This window comes from Lepidochelys kempii, chromosome 5 (assembly GCF_965140285.1).
Source record: "Lepidochelys kempii isolate rLepKem1 chromosome 5, rLepKem1.hap1, whole genome shotgun sequence".
In the NCBI taxonomy this organism is placed as follows: domain Eukaryota; kingdom Metazoa; phylum Chordata; order Testudines; family Cheloniidae; genus Lepidochelys; species Lepidochelys kempii.
The window spans coordinates 68,601,972-68,622,165 of NC_136384.1; the positions used below are offsets into that span (position 1 = coordinate 68,601,972).

General features: G+C 43.8%; 1 protein-coding gene across 1 annotated transcript in view; it reads right to left on the reverse strand.

Moving 5' to 3' along the window:
- Positions 1–20,194, reverse strand: part of FBXL17 (F-box and leucine rich repeat protein 17) — a 485,100-nt gene that overhangs the window by 38,400 nt on the left and 426,506 nt on the right. The window lies entirely within an intron of this gene.

Genomic DNA, 20,194 nt, shown 5'->3' on the forward strand with positions numbered 1-20,194 from the left:
CATTGGCTGGGAACCCTGGCCAATGGGAGCTGCGGGGGTGGCGCCTGCAGGCAAGGGCAGCACGCAGAGCCCCCTAGCCACCTCTGTGCAGGGACATACTGGCTGTTTCCGGGAGCCACCTGAGGTAAGTGCTGCCTAGAGCCTGCACCCCACCCCATACACCAACTCCTTGCCCCCAGTCCTGAGCCCCCTCCCATACCCCCTCCCATACCTCCCAGAGCCCCCTCCCACATTCTGAACCCCTCGGCCCCACCCCCAGCCCCCTGCTAAACCCCAAGCCCCTCATGCCCAGCCCTACCCCAGAGCCCGCACCCCCAGCCCAGTGAAAATGAGCAAGCAAGCAATGGAGGGAGTGGGGATGGAGGGAACAGGGGCGGGGCCTTGGAGAAGGGGCAGGGTAGGGGTGGGGCAAGGATGTTCAGTTTTCTGCAATCAGAAAGTTGGCAACTCTATCTTAACATGGTACATTTCTTCTTACATTTTGTTTTACAATAGGTTTAAAAATAGTCCTTTTGTAAAAGCTATAATTCCCGTATGTTGTGGGGAAGGGAAGTACCTTGAATGTATGTGTTGCTTTGAATTAATCCTGCTCCTAAACATGGGTGAAATTAAACAGACAACAAAACCTAAATATATTTAACATAGTGATAAAAGTACTAGTTCTTGTGTCTTAGGTAAAATATGCAGTATAATTTTAGTGTTTTTTCCCAAGGGTGGTTATAAATAATAGCAAAATTACCTAAAATAAATCAGAGTAATGAGACAAATTGGCGTAGACTACATTTTCGTAGGTGGGGCGGGGTCTGGGCCAGGGTGTTTGGTTTTCTGTAATCATAAAGTTGGCAACCCTACTTTTATATGGTTTAAAGACTCATTCGATCAGACCTATGGCAGCTTTGAATACTTACCTTGGCCAAGTTCCAATCTCTGAGGTCTCTAAGGCAGTTATAGGTGCTGGAGAAACACTTTAACTCCTTAAATAATTCCTTTAGTTAATTTACTCGTATTATTTGGGCATGAGTTTTAGAACTTCGAGAGGAAGAGTGCTGTTACGGACTGTGTTCCCAGCTCTCTAGTCTACAAGAATGAACCACGTAGAGCCATGGAAGAGAAAAAAATGTGTCACCAGTAACTGAAAATCTCCAAATGTATGATCTCTGCAGATAAATTCACTCTTTCCTAGCATGCCTTCAGAGTTTCTGAATTCCGGATGGGAAGTAATGGGACTGAGCTGTTGTGCCTGCTATTACAGATGGCTTAGTGGGCATGGTGTCAAGACCCCAGTCTAGGTTCACAGTTCTGGGATATGAGATTCCAAGGGTGTGAATGTATGAAGGCAATTTTCTTGTAGAAGAACTAATGTTGAGAAGTTATTTCCAAGTTGCATATAATTTAGATGCCATCAAAAACCAAAACAGTGCATATTTAACTCAAGCTTGTGTTCTCAGAGACTACTGCCCAGGCATGAAAAACAAAAGGTCAGTAAGTGCTTTTAAACTTAAATCCAGAGTTTCACTTTTCTTCAATAGCCAGGAAAAAAATGTGAGACAAACTTTCTTCAGGAAGTTACAGAAGTAATTATTTTTTTCTGTCTGTTGGTCTGAAGTTTCAGTGAACATTGTTCACAGATAGCAACCATACTAGTGCAGATAATTTTCAGCACTGAATACACCTTTGCGCATGTAGTGTAAAAAATAATTTTGATCCCTGAAATGGATCAATACCTCTTTGTTTTTCTCAACTGTGAGCACAGTTTTTATTCTGAACATGTCTCCTGTCCTATTATATTGTAGAAGATACGTCCCCAAACCTGAAATGGACTTCCACCGCATTTTATTGTTATTGCTTTTGGCCTTACTTTATCGCTCTCTTTGTCTTCAATCATATTGACAATAATTGTTTCAGAAGTTCAACCTCCTTTTCATACAAAATAGTACTTGTGCCAAATCTCTGTCTTTACTTCTGTAAACCTTTATCCCTTGCACTTAAACTTTTCGGTCACTTTTGTAAAAAATAAAGCCACTAGCAGTGTCTGCCAGATGAGATGTCTACCTGTGATACCACTGGAAAGCCAGAATAAAATCTAACAATTTCAGGTATTTTCTCCAACTTCTGCTCCCCCCCATCCCCAGCCTTTTCTGCTGCTGGGATAATCTAAAACTCATGAACAGTGCCACTGCTAGCATAACAGGGAGGGTTTTTACAGGAGGGGAGCAGAGGCCCTAGGGAGAGGGGAGGAAGCAGAGTGTTGGGAGGGGGCAAGAGTAGTGGTGGTGGTAGTAAGCAGCAGGGAGTGGAGAGATGGGGCAGTGGTGGTGGGGTTAGCTGGAACTTGGATGGGAGGAAACAGCAGGGACTTAGGGGGTGTGGCAGGGGAGAAGCAGGGATGTGGAGGGGAAGAATTTGAATTGGGGATGGGGAGGGACCAAGAGGTGTGGGGAAATAGAAACCCTGAGGGGAGTGTTGGTGGTGGAAGAAGCAGGGATGGGGCGGGAGGGCACAATGAAGGATTTCTCAGCTCAACCTCTACAAATATCCACCCTGGAAGGAGAAAGGCCCTAGGGGTGGGAAGGGAGCAATTCCCAGCTGGGGCTTGAGGGGGCAAGTGGAAGGGGGATAATTCTGGTAGGGGATATTAATGAGTAATTGGAGGTAAAGGACAAAACAGCTCTCAGTGCAAGGGCTGGGGTCTGTAAGCCCCCATGATTCCTACCTCTGCCCATTCTCTTGGTCCCCATTATCCCTCCCCCATGCCCTACACATCCCCTCCTGTCATGAAATTGCTAAAGACAGAGGAGTCTCTGTGGCACCCCTTGCTACTGCCTACAGATATAACAGACAGCATCATCATCACATGCTGCGCTCTCTCACTGGGAGTATAGCTCTGCCTACAGAAGGTATGAAGTGCCTCTGGTTACCACATTCTAAAACTCTAGTTAAGACAAAGCAAGTGTACCCCAGGCTTTTATTCAACCAGTTTAGCACTTTCTAAGGTACAACTGTCTTCAAATTTTGAAAATCTCTACAGATCCTCAGGGTCAAGTCTTCTCTCTTGCAGAGAATAGGAGATGCAGGAAAGTGTGGCTCCCTGCTGTTGGTTTGTTAGTGTTTGAAGGGGCTCTCCTCCTGAGTTCATAGGGTTGCCAGACGTCTGATTTTTGACCAGAACGCCTGGTTGAAAAGGGACCCTGGCGGCTCCAGTCAGCACCACAGACTGGGCCGTTAAAAGTCCGGTCGGTAGCACAGCGCGGCTAAGGCAAGCTTCCTGCCTGCCCTGGCTCCATATCGCTCCCGGAAGCGGAAGCATGTTCCCCCTCCAGCTCCTAGGTGCAGGGGCAGCCACTGGGGCTCTGTGTGCTTCCCCCACCCTGAGCGCTGGCAGCGTGTGGAGTCACCTGGCCACACCTCTGGCTAGGAGCCGGAGCAGGGACATGCCGCCACCTGAGGTAAGCACTGCCCAGAGCCTGCACCCCTCACTCCCTCCTGCGCCCCAACCCCCTGCCCCAGTCTGGACCCCCCTCCCACCCTCCAAAGCCCTCGGCCTCAGCCTGGAGCACCCTCCTGCACCACAAAGCCCTCATCCTGGGCCCTTCTCCAGAGCCCACACCCGCAGCCAGAGCCTTTACCCCCCCTCCCCGCACCCCAACCCAAAGACCCCTCCCACACTCTGAACCTCTCATTTCTGGCCCCACCCCAAAACTCACACCCCCAGTTAGAGCCCTCACCCCAAGCCTCTGCTCCAGCCCAGAGCCTCCTCCGACACTCTGCACCCCTCAGCCCCACCCCCCAGCCTGGATCCCTCTCATGCACCACAAAACCCTCATCCTCAGCCCCACTCCAGAGCCTGCACATCCAGCCGGAGCCCTCACACCCTCCTGCACCCCATCCCCCTGCCTCAGCCCAATGAAAATGAGCAAGTGAGGGAGGGTGGGGGAGAGTGAGCAATAGAGGGAGGGGGGATGGAGTAAGCAGGGGCGGGGCCTCGGAGCGTGTTCAGTTTTCTGCAATCAGAAAGTTGGCAACCCTTTGAGTTCAGCAGGAAGGAACGAAAACTGATAGCTGGAAGCTTGAGGTTCAGCAGAATTATGGGAACAGTTCCCTATCAAGAGGTACGAGTATTAACCCCTTCCAGGCTCCCCCTGATATAGATACTCCAGATTTTTTTTTTAATGAAGGAAACCACAACTGATCAAATCCCCAAATTCTGAACCCTCCCTAATTTGGTCTTGTAAAGGAGAGTGAAAGAATTGAAGACTTCGTATAATTTCCAGTTTTCTGAGGTTAACAGATAAAAACCTTGTATTAACTTCTTTTCCCTGCAACATGCTAAGAACTTAGTCTTGGAGTGTGATGATAGGTACATCACAAAGTCATAGTCCCTTTTTTCTAAGAATTCATTTACTTTTCCAGGTCCCACTATCCTTTCCTTACAGTACTTCAGAGGAAGAAAAGGAACTCCATTTTAGAAAAGATACATTTTATATATACTACAAATAAATATATTATGTATAATAGTAACAATCAAAACAATTGTTTATATGAATTACAATATAGGAAAGCATGTAAACCAAATTGTTTTAAACAAACATTCCTTTTTCTAGGAAGTCAACATAAATAGTGCTAGAAAGCCAAAGAATTAATACTCTTAATTTTCTTAGCAGTAATAATACCAAAAGTTAGCAAACTGGTGGCTGGATTTATGAAAGGTGATAACTACTATGGCATAAAACAGATAAAAGATGAATAAATAGTGCAGCAGGGAAAGCATAATTCTTAAATGCAAGTACAGGCTGTCCAAGTTCAGGGTGCATATTTTTACACAGGTATGTTGCATTTGGAAAATTAGAGGAGCAGTAGTCTGAATTACACCAGGTACAAATTTTCACATGTATTCCAATATCTTGACATAATGACAAAACATGTACAGAACACAGTAGTGCCAAGAAAATTTAGAGTTTACCCAGAGTTATTCTGTAAGTCTGCAACTGCTTTGTTCCATTTTGCGTATGATGCAAAGTTATTTTACTTTGTTTTTAAATTTACAAATATATCCTTCAATGAGCAACTAACTTATTTTTCTGTTAATCCCACCCATTTTGTAATTGCTGGATTTGGGCTGGGGTGAAAGGAATGTTTACTTAAGAAAAAAAATAAAGACATTTGGACCTGATTCTCTCTCTAGTGCATTAATTTTATGCTGGTGTAAATCGAAGTTAATAGAGTTATGTTGTGTAAACCCAGTGCAATGGAGTGGAGAGTCAAGCCTCTTATTTGCAGAAAGTGTTTTCTTTTTGCAGACAATCCATTTAAAATGTGCATAAAAGCATTATCACATTAGGCCTTTGGAAAGGTCGGTTGCCCTTATGCAGTGTACGGATTACAAATTTTGCTATCTCATCTGAAATAGCAAATGGAAGGTCTGATCATTGTATTACAAAAAGCAAAGAACACTAAACTTATTTATTTGTCAAATGCATAAAATGCGCTTATCAAAATCTCTCAATGCATGGACCTTTTAAAATAATACATAACAATAGAAACTATAAATCAAACTGATTCAATGTCAGTTGAATGACTCAAAGTTCCTAATTCAGGATAAAGCTGCCCCTGACCCCACACTAACTGTTGGACCAGTGGAGAAAGAGAATTCCAGAGTTCCCGAATTCTTGAAACCAAAAGCCTTTTAAAACTGTACACTGTAAACTTGAGTGCCTTTTAGATGACCTCAGCTCCTGGAATAGTTCAAGAGAAGGGAGGCTGTCTCTAAGGAAGTCAGGATGAAACCATATAGGGCTCAATAGGTAAAACCAACATCATGAACTGCATCTGGAAACCAGCTGGAAACTAGAGCATACTCTGGAGCGCATATTATATGTTCTCTGAATGAAACACCATTAAATTAGTTGGCAGCCACATTCTGTACTAGCTGGAATGTCTGAGTGGCCTTCAGATGTAGCTCCAAATACAGCACATTGCCTTCATCTGCTCTAAAGCTGACAGATGAAGAAAAGGTTTCATGTTTCATAGAATTTAACGCCAGAGGGGACTATTAGATAATCTAGTCTTACCTACTGTATATCACAGGCCATTAATTTTCACCCAGATATACCCCAAAGACTTCAGTTAGACAAAAGCGTTTCAGTCTTCTAGAGACTAACCTATGTGCTATGCCACAGACAGATAACAGGAGAGATGAAGATGCCACCAACAGCGGGTAACTGATGGGAAATGGGACACAGTAACAAGCAGACTCCAGTAAGAACTCCATTGCAATAAATGAGAGAGGAGAAAAGCTAGGATAGCAAAATACCATTGAATCCACAGAACATTTTTGTACTGATTTTACAATGAGAGGTTAAAAAGGTTTAGGAGCACACGCTAAACTTTGAGTGGATTTTTGTAGATTAACACAGATGTCAAATTTTAATATATTGAGTAGCAAACACAAAGTTTTGTATGGCACCACAAGATTCTGGGTGAATTTTTCTAGAGTTGAACTTTAATATGGTGAGCGCCATAACTAAGAAGAAACCTTGCAATCTCCTAGCCAAATATATCATTCTTGATTACTTGCTACTATTTGATCAATTCAAAGCAGCCATCAAGCCAACAATACACTTACATTCAGCACTTTACTAACAAAGGCAGGAAAAAATGTACCATTTTCACCGTCTGGGTGTTTCCTCAAAGCCAACTGGCTTCACTTTTGTCTAGTAAGGGCTAAGAATCAACCAGGGAGCCTTCTTTCGTATGTCTACACTGCACACTAATCCCAGGCTCTCACTCAGGTTTATGGCCAAGCTCCCTTTCTATTCAAACACAAATCCTAGGACCCTGTGAGGGAAGTGGGTCAGAGCCAAGTCCCACTGTGACTCAGGTCCAAGTCCTGCCATTTTGGAATCTGAACACAGCTCAAGCTGCAGACCTGAGACAGAAGATCTGTGTAGTGCAGTATGGATGTGTTAGCACACTGTGAGACCCAGGTCCAGCAATTGTAAGTCCAGGTTTACAGTGCAGAATGGATGCTCAAATGCAGCCTTGGAAACACTGGGTACGATCACACTGCAATAAAAAAAAATGTAGCACCGAGTCTTAGAGCCCAGGTCAAACGACTTGGGCTTGGGCAGTGAAGCTAAAATAGCAGTGTAGACATTTGGTGCAGGCTTTCAGACCCTGCAAGGGGTGGGTGGGTCTCAGAGTCAGGACTCAAGGCCGCATCCAAAAGCACACTGCAAGTCTATAGTCCCATGAGCCTGAGTCAGATGTCCTAGACCAGCCCTGGCTGTGCTGCAAATCTTTTATTCCAGTACAGATGCACCCACTGAGTCCATAAGCTCAGGTTCCATAGACCTGGATTTACAATGCAGTGTAGACATACCCTTCCAGGCCCCAGTCTTGGCTAGACACCAGAAAAGTAGAGAAACTGCTCCATAGAGATTCATGAAAAGAAGATGCAGGTTCCATTGCAACCCAAAATGACTCATCCCTAGGGAATGCATATACACATTGAGCTGGAGGGATGGAAGAACAGAGCCTTGTGACACTCTACATGAAAGAGTTCTCAGGATAGAAGAGTAATGACCAACTACATTCAGGATCCCCTCAAGAAAAAAAAAGAACCAGATCAAGGTGTGCTATGCTTTACTTATCTTATCTTCAGTGTTTCAGTGAATATAAGAACATACCAAAGGTCCATCTAGCCCAATATCCTGTCTTCCAACAGTGACCAATGCCAGGTGCACCAGAGGGAATGAACAGAACAGGTAATCATCAAGTGATCCATTTCCTGTCTCCCATTCCCAGCTTCTGGCAAACAGAGGCTAGGGACACCATTCCTGCCCATCCTGGCTAATAGCCATTGATGGACCTATCCTCCATGGATTTATTTAGTTCTTTTCTGAACCCTGTTATGGTCTTGGCTTTCACAACATCCTCTGGCAAGGAGCTCCACAGGTTAACTGTATGTTGTGTGAAGAAATACTTCCTTTTATTTGTTTTAAACCTGCTGCCTATTTATTTCATTTCATGACCCCTAGTTATTGTGTTGTGAGAAGGAGTAAATGACACTTCCTTATCTACTTTCTCTACACAAGTCATGATTTTATAGACCTCAATCATATCTTCCCGTAACCATCTCTTTTCCAAGCTGAAAAGTCCCAGTCTCATTAATCTCTCCTCATACAGAAGCTGTTCCATACCCCTAACCATTTTTGTTGCCCTTTTCTGAAGCTTTTCCAATTCCAATATATCTTTTTTGAGATGGGACAACCACATCTGCACACAGTATTCAAGATGTGGGCATACCATGGATTTACATAGAGGCAACATGATATTTTCTGTCCAATTTTCTATCCCTTTCTTAATTATTCCCAGCATTCTGTTCGCTTTTTTGACTGCTGCTGCACATTGAGTGGATGTTTTCAGAGAACTATCCACAATGACTCCAAGATCTCTTTCTTGAGCGGTAACAGCTAGTTTAGACCCCATCATTTTATATGTATAGTTGGGATTATGCTTTCCAATGTGCATTACATATTACTTTACATTTATCAACATTAAATTTCATCTGCCATTTTGTTGCCCAGTCACCCAGTTTTGAGAGATCCTTTTCTACCTATTCACAGTCTGCCTGGGTCTTAACTATCTTTAGTAATTTTGTATCATCTGCAAATTTTGCCACCTCACTGTTTACCCCTTTTTCCAGATCATTTATGAATATGTTGAATAGGACTGGTCCCAGAACAGACTCCTGGGGGACACCACTATTTAGCTCTCTCCATTCTGAAAACTGACCATTTATTCCTATCCTTTATTTCCCATCTTTTAACCAGTTACTGATCCATGGAGAGCACCTTCCCTCACATCCCATGACAGCTTATTTTGCTTAAGAGCCTTTGGTGAGGGACTTTGTCAAAGGCTCTCTGAAAAAGTATCCTATATCCACTACTATATCACCCATGTCCACAGGTTTGTTGCCCTCTAAAAGAATTCTAGTAGATTGGTCAGGCATGATTTCCCTTAACAAAAGCCATGTTGACTCTTCCTCAACAAATTATGTTAACCTATATGTCTGACAATATTGTTCTTTATTATAGTTTCAACCAGTTTGTCTGGTACTGAAGTCAGGCTTACAGGCCTGTAATTGCTGGGATCACCTCTGCAGCCGTTTTTAAAAGTTGGCATCACATTAGCTATCTTCCAGTCATCTGGTACAGAAGCTGATTTAAATGATAGGTTACAGAATAAAGTTAGTAGTTCGGCAATTTCACATTTGAGTTCCTTCAGAACTCTTGGGTGAATACCATCTGGTCCTGGTGACTTATTGCTGTTTAATTTATCAATTTGTTCTAAAACCTCCTCCAATGATACCTCAATCTGGGACCGTTCCTTAGATCTGTCACCTAAAAAGAATGGCTCAGGTTTGGGAATCTTCCTCACATCCTCAGCTGTGAAGGAATTCATTTAGTTTCTCCACAATGGCCTTATCGTTCTTGAGTGCTCCTTTAGCACCTCGATTGTCCAGTGGCCCCACTGGTTGTTTAGGAGGCTTCCTGCTTCTCATATACTTTAAAAAAATTTGCTATTACTTTTTGAGTCTTTGGCTACCTGTTCCTCAAATTCTTTTTTGGCCTTCCTAATTATATTTTTTACATTTCATTTGCCAGTGTTTATGCTCCTTTCTATTTTCCTCACTAGGATTTAACTTCCACCTTTTTAAAGGATGCCTTTTTGCCTCTCTGCTTCTTTTACTTTGTTGTTTAGCCACAGTGGCTCTTTTTTGGTTCTCTTCCTATGTTTTTTAATTTGGGGTATACATTTAAGTTGAACCTCTATTATGGTGTCATTAAAAAGTTTCCATGCAGCTTGCAGAGATTTCACTTTTGGCACTGTACCCTTTAATTTCTGTTTAACTAACCTCCTCATTTTTGTGTAGTTCCTCTTTCTGAAATTAAATGCTTGTTTTGGGCCGCTGTGGTATTTTTTCTGCCACAGGGATATTGAATTTAATTATATTACGTTCACTATTACCAAGCAGTCCAGCTATATTCACCTCTTGGACCAGATACTGTGTTCCACTTAGGACTAAATCAAGAATTGCCTCTCTTCTGGTGGGTTCCAGGATCTGCTCCAAGCAGCAGTCATTTAAGATGTGAAGAAACTTTATCTCTGCATCCTGTCCTGAACCCCTCCTCCCTACACCATCATCTCATCCACACATTGAGACTCTGCAGTTCTGCCTGTCTAACTGGCCCTGCACTTGGAATTGGGAGAATCTCAGAGAATGTTACCATGGAGGTCCTAGACTTCAATCTCTTACCTAGCAGCCTAAATTTGGCCTCCAGGACCTCTCTCCTATCCTTCCCTACGTCACTGGTACCTACATGTACCATGACCACTGGCTCCTCCCCAGCATTACACATAAGTCTATCTAGATGTCTTGTGAGATCCGCAACCTTCACACCAGGCAGCCAAGTCACCATGTGGTTCTCCTGATCATTGCAAAACCAGCTATCTGTGTTTCCAATGATTGAATCGCCCATTAATAATACCTGTCTCTTTCTAATAGCTGGAGTTTCTTCCCCCAGAGAGGTATCCTCAGAAGGAGGGTTGCAACTATAGGATTGTTGCCCTTTGCTCCAGTTAGATGCTCTCCTTCCATGGGACTTTCATCGTCCTCAACAGCACAGTGGCTGTCAGACCGGGGATGGAACCGTTCTACTGTGTCCCGGAAAGTCTCATCTATGTACCTCTCTGTCTCCTCAGCTACTCCAGTTCAGCCACTCTGGTCTCCAAAGCCCGTACACGATCTCTGAGGGCCAGGTGCTCCTTGCACCGAATGCATACATATGCCACCTGCACATAGGGCAGGTAATCATACATGCTGCATTGGGTGCAGTAAACTGGGTAGCCCCCACTCTGTTGCTGGACTTCTGCCTGGATTCTCTCTTTACTCCTGCAGCTGGTTCCTTTGTTGTTGTTGGGTTTATATCAAGGGGGTGTTTCTGGCTTTTAAGTTTAAAGAATGTTGGGTTCTAGCCCCTGCTCACACTCCCCCTCTAAACTCCCTCGCCAAACTCCCCTGTTAGCTGCTCCCGTTCCCCAGCTCCTCTGGTCACTTATGGTACATCTACAGTACGAAATTATTTCAAAATTATTCTATTCGAATTTTCGGAAGCTATTTTATACATTCGGTCTTCTGTGTCCCCACTAAAGCGAGTGAATTCGGCGGATTGTGTCCACTGTACCAAGGCGAGCATCAAATGTCGGAGTGGTGCACTGTGGGTAGCTATCCCACAGTTCCTGCAGTCCCCGCCGCCCATTCGAATTCTGGGTTAAGCTCCCAGTACATGACGGGGCAAAAACATTCTCGCGGGTGTTTCTGGGTGTGTGTCATCAGAAAGCTACGGCAGACAATCGTTTCACGCCTTTTTGGCATGCAGACGCCATACTGCTTTCAGCAGACGGTGCACCGCTGCTCTCCTGCTACTATGAATCCACCTCTCATTTCCTCTCATCTTCCTATGTAATCTCTACTACCCCTACTCTTTCTCTTCCTCATCGAACACTTCCGCTGCCAACTCTGCTCCGTCATTGTGAACCGAGCAGCACAGCTTCTGCCACCAACTCTGCTCTCCCGCTATTGCTACGCTTCCGAGCTTCTCCATGTTGTCTGTCCTGGCCTCCCACCTCTGTGAAAGCCACAGAAGACAACCATTTTCCGCCGTTGTTCGGCTACCGTGAACCGAACAGCACAGATTCCACTGCCACTCTGCTCTCCTACGTTTCGCACCCTTTTTCCAGGATTACCCGTGCAGGCGCCATAGCCATGGAGCCCAATCAGATCTCTGCTTCAGTTTTGACCATTGTAAATACCTCACGCATTATCCAGCGGTATGTGCAGTACCTGCAAAACCGGGTGAGGAAGCGACGACACCGCGATTACTATACTGATGAGGACAAGGACACAGACGGCATGGCATGTGGCAATTGGGAGATCATGGTGCTGTTGTGCCAGGTTCATGCCATGGAACGCCGATTCTGGACCCGGGAAACAAGCACAGACTGGTGGGATCACATAGTGTTGCAGGTATGGGATGATTCCCGGTGGCTGAGAAACTTTTGTATGCGTAGGGCTACTTTCATGGCACTTTGTGACTTGCTGTCCCCTGCCCTGAAGTGCAAAGACACCAGAATGAGAGCACCCCTCACAGTAAAGAAGCAAGTGGCCATAGCCCTGTGGAAGCTTGCAACGCCCGACAGCTACCAGTCAGTAAGGAATCAGTTTGCAGTGGGGAAATCTACTGTGGGGGCTGCTGTGCTGCAAGTAACCAACACAATCATTTACCAGCTGCTATCAAGGGTAGTGACTTTGGGACATGTGCAGACCATTGTGGATGGCTTTAATGCGCTGGAGTTCCCTAACTGTGGCAGGGCAATAGACGGAACGCATATCCCTATCTTGGCCCCGGAACACCAGGGCGGCCAGTACATAAACCGCAAGGGGTACTTTTCCATAGTGCTGCAAGCACTGGTGGATCACAAGGGACGTTTCACTGACATCAACGTGGGATGGCCAGAAAAGGTGCATGACGCTCACATCTCCAGGAACTCTGGTCTGTTTGAACAGCTGCAGGAAGGAACTTACTTCCCAGACCAGAAAATTACTGTTGGGGATGTTGAAATGCCTATAGTTATCCTTGGGGACCCAGCCTACCCCTTAATGCCACGGCTCATGAAGCTGTACACAGGCACCCTGGACAGTAGTAAGAAGCAGTTCAACTACAGGCTGAGCAAGTGCAGAATGGTGGTAGAATGTGCTTTTGGATGTTTGAAAGCTCACTGGCGCAGTTTACGGTCTCGGTTAGATCTCAGCACAACCAATATTCCAATTATAATTGCTGCTTATTGTGTGCTCCACAATATCTGTGAGAGTAAGGGGGAGACATTTATGGTGGGGTGGGAGGTTGAGGCAACCCACCTGGTGGCCAGTTTCGCACAGCCAGACAACAGGGTGATTAGAAGAGCGCAGCAGGGCATGCTGCACATCAGAGAAGCTTTGAAAGCCAGTTTCATTGCTGGCCAGGGTACGATGTGAGAGTTGTGTTTGTTTCTCTTTAAGTTGCCTGCCCCCTATACATATATGAAAGGAAATAAAGTCACAATTGTTTAAAAACCATTCTTTATTATTTGTTGCACAAAACATTGAGTGAAATCAGAAGCTAGAAGGGGGATGGGGGGTATTGGGTTAGGAGGGTGGCGGAGGAGGGAAGGACAAGTCTAGAAACCAAATGAAAATTTAGGATATGCCAGCTTTCTGCTGCTTGTGCAATCCTCTGGGGTTGACTGTGTGGGTCCTCGTAGCCTCCCCACCCCGTGTTCTCGGGCGTCTGGGTGAGGAGGCTATGGAACTTGGGGAGGAGGGAGGGCGGTTATTCAAGGGCTGCAGTGGCAGTCTGTGGTCTTGCTGCCTTTCCCGCATTTGATCCACCATACAGCGGAGCATGTCAGTTTGCTCCCCCATGAGCTTGACCATAGCATTTTGACTGCTCTCATCGCCCACGTCCCTCCTCTCTTCGTATTCATGTAACGCTTTAAGCGACTCCGCAACTGTTTGCCTCCACGCATTCAACTGCGCCCTATCATTGCGGGAGGACTGCATGAGCTCGGCAAACATGTCGTCCTGAGTTCGTTTTTTCCGCCTTCTAATCCGGACCAGCCTCTGGGACGGAGTAGATAGGGGCCGCATTGAAACATTTGCACCTGCTGCAGGAGGAGAAAAAGGGAGGGTAGTATTTTAAAAGATACATTTTAGAGAACAAAGGGGACACTGTTTCTTAGTGAAACAGGTAATTCATACTACACAGCACATGTTCTTTCTGTACAAGGTCTCATTTTGCCTCTTATACTGAAGTGCCTGCCACTTTGGTGAGAGTAAGCCATCACATGCGGCCAGGCAACAGAATTCAGCTTGCAGGCAGTCTGCGGGCTCTCTGTGATGATCGCTTCACACAACACCCCCACCCCACACACCCACCCACTGCGGGGCTCCGATGAGGCTCTGAGCAGGAATGAGCCCTTTAAACTAAACTCGAACAGCCCAGTGCGGCTGGGTTACCCCCCACCCCCCCATCGTGTGACTCTGATCAAGCTCTCACTCACCAGAGGTGCCTTCTCCAGGGTCATGATCCGGGAGCATGCTTGGGGGTGGGGTGGGGAGGGAAGGCTATTAACTCCAGCATTAAGAATAGTTCCTGGCTAGGGAGGGAAACAGATTTCCCACTTGCCTCCTGTGCACTGTGGCTCCTCCTCCTCGTCCTCCTCTTCGTCTTCCAAAAACTCATCCTCCTCACTCCGTGCTACTCCCCCCTTGCAGGTGTTCACAGACAGTGGTGTCGTCACCCCCCATAATTGCATGCAGCTCATGGTAGAAGCCTTCCTGGCTTTTTGGTATGCTTGCCTGAGCTCCTTGATTTTTGTACGACACTGTTCTGTGTCCCTGGAGTAGCCTCTTTCCGTCATGGCCCTGGAGACTTTAGCATACGTATTTGCGTTTCTTTTTTTGGAACGTAATTCTGCCATAACAGATTAGTCTCCCCAACATGCAGTGAGATCCAGTACCTCCCATTCAGACCATGCTGGAGCTCGTCTGTGAATCCGGGACTGCGTGGTCTCTTGAGATGGTGGACTCTGCATGGTCGCCTGTGACGGTGGACTGTGCTGATGGTCACCTGTGCTGATGGTGACCAAACAGGAAATTCAAAAGTTCACGGGGTTTTTACTGCCTACCTGGCTAGTGCATCGGAGTTCAGAGTGTTGTCCAGAGCGGTCACAAGGGAGCATTCTGGGATAGCTCCCAGAGGCCAATATCGTTGAATTGCGTCCATGGTACCTGTAATCTGGAACTGCGATCTCGATTTTAGCGCTACTCCACTTCCCGAGGTGGAGTACCGAAATCGGAATAAAGAGCCCTTTAAATCGAAAAAACTGGTTTGGTTGTGTGGAAGGAATTAGTTTTATTTCGAGGTAACTCGGCTAATTCCGAAATAACCGTGTACTGTAGACCAGGCCTCAGGAACGGGCTTTTTAAAGCCCTGGTCTCCCTGAGTAGCCCCTCCCCCCAGTTAAGGGTTGATGGGTGCTAAAAGGCTTACGGATCACAGCGGTGTTAAGACGCTCTCAGCCTTGCCTGGCAGGCTGTTAGGCTCAACACACACATGGTCAGCACACAGTCCCACAAACAAACAAACAAACAAAAATATTTCAGTCAAGCAGCAAGCACACCACAAACACAGATACACATGCTACAGACAACAAACTTACCCCAACTACAGGTGGAGTAATAAAATAATGCCACCAATTGCAGGTGTAGTAATAAAAATAAAACAGCTATATAAGCAAAATAACAGTAACAAATTTGGTGTTCAGTTTTAGTAAATGCCATATCATTGCTGCAAAATTTTCAGTTAATACTTTTAAAAGATCCTCTTTATTAAATTAATAAATATTCCACATTGCAACATTTCAACATTTTTCAAAAATCAAATCCATAACATAAAGAAACCTATTATAAACCAGCTGTGCACCTATTTACATCAATACATACATACAATGAAGTCCTCTGAAATAAGTACCTAATCTGGCAATAAACGTATTGCAGGGATATATTTAGTGTTCACCAAGGCTAAGTGTTTAACAGGTCTCCATGGTATAATCTGTCAGTGTTGGAAGATTGTGCTGTGACTATAAAGCCATGAAAATTACTGCATAGCTCCACTAGGAGCTGTATGAGTTCCTTGTATCAAAACTATTACCAGAGTGCTTTGCCATTTTCATAGGACATAAACACAGATTTCACAGATTTCCTGAATTTTATATTGGATATTTAGCTGCATCTTATCTCCCCACCATATATTTACACTCACAATAAATTAAGATTGGAAGTTCAGATGTACTGCCAGCTTTATCTATTCTATTCTAGTTTGCAAACTCTGTTTCCATTGGAGTTACAAACCATTCACATTAATAACTCCATTTAACATGCTATAAGGTTAACAACAACTGCAATCTTTTAGATGTCAAGACTAAATTCAGATAAATCTTACACAGACTAACTAGGTCTACTATATTTAGCAGTTCTAGTAAAAAAAAAATAAGTGTCTAGGGATGTTAGGAAACCATATTTGCATAGAGTATTTAATTGTTTTCTAAATGTATTTATCTAGTAGTAGAGTACAGCAATTCTGCTAAAACTGGAAAATCCATTTTTAATATAGTGCTATAGAAATCTCAGTGACGTAATATTCTTTAATAATAGTTGAGACATTATGTTTTTGCTTCTCTCTCTCTTTTTTATTAGTTTTTAATAAAGGTAAAAGACAAAACTATTGAAAAAAATACCTAGCACATCCTGGCATGTGGAAAATATGTTAGTTCTGAAGGAAATTAAGGGGGCATTTTCTCTGAATAATTATAGATCAGTTACGCTGCAGAATTCATATGCTGGTCACCAGGGTGGCGATGCCAGGTGCACAATTCCCACAGCAGCATCTGTCAGTTTGTATCCACGCAACCATCCTCGATATAATACATCATCAAGAAACCAATGTCCTCCAGCACTCAATAGGTATAAGAAACCTTTCAATTAGAATACTTTCTTAGACTATTGCTCATTTCAAACAACTTCACAGAGAGATAGGTGTCTGTTTTCATCTTCGTTAAGAGGCTGCAAAGATCTCAGAAAAGATAATCACATTAAGGAATGCCCAGGTGTTCTGAATAGACCTTGAGAATTCAACAGACAACTTTGGTACTAATGTTCCCCAATGATGCACAGGCTAAAAATGAAACATCCCAGTGGCCGAATATTATCTAAAACAGTTCTGTCTACACGTTATCTCAATAAGTTGACACTCCTTTTCTTTGTATTGATGTTTTACGTCAATAGTTACTTGTTAAAGCAAAAATAAGTACACACCTCAGGAAACGTTAAAAAAATTGGCTATTCCATGTGAAAATTTTGAAAAGTGTAAATCTAAGAGCCCCATGCAGCACTTTATATTCATACTAACATTTCCACTGATTTCAGTGAGAGTTTTGCCTGAATAACAAGGCCTGATCCCACAAGAGTATGGATGAGATATGAGAGAGAGCATCACTTGAGCCACTTATAGGGCTGCTGAATATGATGCTTGGTTACTTGCAGCATTATAGTTCAGTGAGAAAACTGTGTTTAGCCTATGTAATAAGTCATGTAAGACATAATGTTGATAGAAAACATCAAAAGCATTCTATGTCTGCAGCTGTTCCTTATGAGATCCTCTGTGCTCACTCTCACCTAAGATCAGTTCTTCCACACTGCCCATAAAGCAATACTTCAGAGTGGCAACAGGAGCATACTGAAATGAACACTACAAACACGAGATAGATTCTAACCTGGAGTAATTTGGCATAGATCCACTGATTTCATTTACATAGCCAAGGATCTGGCCAATCTTCTGCATGCATAGGATTATACTGAAGCCATTACTTCTTGATCACACCCATCTCTACCTCTACCTCTGCCCTACCTCCCCCCTCCCCATTTCCCTCTCTCCAGTGTAGGCATATTATTTGCATTGAAGACTGTGCACATGTGCACATATCCAGAAGCCTCTCTGTGCTGAGCATTGCGGGCTTCTTCACACCTGTTTAGTCAGAGCCTAGCAGCATAGTTTTTAATGGGTGGAAATGCAATGAGAAAATAACAGAAAATCAGTTCCAAGAGATACATTTTTAGTTTTATTGAAAAAGGATGACTTGGCTTTTAGTACTGGAATAATGAAGACAGTGGTATATCAAAGATTTAAGGAAGTATGTGACTGCTTGCCCAAGTGTGGAGAGTAGCTGTTTGGGCACCACTTACAGCCAGTCTTATCAGAGTTCCTAGCTAAAGGCTTTAAAAGTGATCTTCAAAGGGGGAAAATGGTGTGTGTGTTTTAGCTTCTTTCTGATGCATAAAGGCGGCTTGAACATTCTTGTCATAAAAGAACAAATGGTACACCCTCTCCTCCATCAGAAATTCACTAAAGAACTTAAGAAATCACAAGAATCAAGAACAGAAGGATGAACAACTGAGAGGGATTTTCAGTGAGATTATTTCAAATATGTTTTCTTATTACCTACGTAGTGCCAGTGACTAATGAACATTCTGTAGAAAGGACGTTTTATTAAAGATTTAGAACCCCGGAACCTTTCAGTTAAAAGTACAGATGCTCTGAGACCCCCTACAGATATCCTACTGCAAAAACAGATGATTAGATTTGACATGTATGATATTTTAAAAGTAAAACTAACTACTAACTCTTTATACATCAAAGAATAAAAAAAGGTAGCCCACTAAAAAAATATTTACTGCTCACCTTCAAAGGGTATCTTTACTGGTGTTTCTAATTTTATTTTTCTACAGTCTTATCCTTTTGATTCTGGTTTTAAATAAGTAATACTTTTAACAGTTCCTTCAATTGTGGTTCTCTACTGCCATGACTGTAGGACACTATTAAATTAAACTAAAAGGGCCTGTAACTTCCTCAGACTGTGGATTAGAAAGTACATATAAAATAAGTTTAAATTGCCTTAATGTAAATAATGGAAGCCATTTCAACAGGGGGGAATAAATCTGTTGTGCGTGAAACAACTTTCACAGATAAAAACCCTATTATTTATTATGCTTTTATGTGGAAAAGCACCAATGCAACTTTTATTTTTAATTTTCACAAAATCCTGTTTTTGTTTGTTTTTATATACCAGATCTCTTTCACAGATACTCATATACCATGGTGATGACTGCAGTGTAAATGCCTAAATCTGATTAGATAAAACAGACAAAAAGTCATGAGAAGAATTAAATGGAACCTAAGGGTAGCTCAATACGCATAAATGCCTATAACTACCATGGATCAAGGAAGCTGCAGTACAAAAATAAGGGACATTCACATGGAAGCCACAGCTTGAAGTATATTTTGGGAAGCCAGCAGTTTTAGGGGACTAGAACTACCTACCTCTTCCACAAGGAGTAAACCTGCCTCCATGATGGAAGAATGCATAAAAATTCAATAAGCTGATACAACTCCTCTACATAGGTTACTCCAACATATAGGAGAATAGGACCTATATACAGTATCAAAGAGGCAGGATTTTAAAAGGAACCAACAGATTGAATTAATGATCAATTGAGAAAGTTTTACAATATTTGAGAAATTTTCCTGGAATATAAAAACAATTCAAATGTAGGAAAAAATTAAGAAAGTACAAAAGACAAGTGAAGATCTCAGACTTCTATATTGCCTTATTCTCTCTCTTCTTCTTCCTTCTACTATGGTCATCCCTCTCCTTCATTCCTTCTTTGAGCTGCCTATTGAAATTCCAAAGTTATACATATTGTGACAAATATATATAACGCCTCTGCCTTGGTGGGTCCTGCGCTTTTTGGCAGATGTACTCGTCTCAGAGGTTCACGGCAGCCCTCAGTTTGTTCGCTTCTGCTAGAGGCTCGAACCTGCTGTTCACTCAGCTAATCTCATCACTGGCCAGCATGCAGGAAATGGAGAACAATCCCCACAGTCTTTGTGTCCCACCTAGAGGGTCGGGGACAGGCCAAAGCCCTTTCTAAATTAGACCTTCCCTTCTGGTGTTTCTCACAGACCAGGTCAACTCCTCCTGTGTCCAGTCAGGGAATGGAGGGAACCCAAGCCTGCCCCCTACACATTGGTTTCCAGCCCAGGGCCCTGTGGATAGCAGCTGTTTACAATGTCCCCTGTATCAGCTGCATGACAGCTACAACTCCCTGGGCTACTTCCCCATGGCCTTCCCCCAGCACCTTCTTTATCCTCACTGCAGGATCTTCCTCCTGAAACTGATCACGCTTGTACTCCTCAATCCTCCAGCAGCATGCCTTCTCACTCCCTGCTCCTTGCGCCCTCCCTCCCCTTTTTAAACCAGGTGTCCTGATTAGCCTGCCTGCCATAATTGATTCTAGTAGGTTCTTACTTGGCTCCAGGTGCCTTAATTTGCTTGCCTGTCTTAATTGGTTTTAGCAGGTTCCTGATTGCCCTAGGGCAGCCTCTACTCCGGTCACTCAGGGAACAGAAAACTATTCATTCAGTGGCCAGTATATTTGCCTTCTACCAGACTCCTGTACCCCACTGGTCTGGGTCTG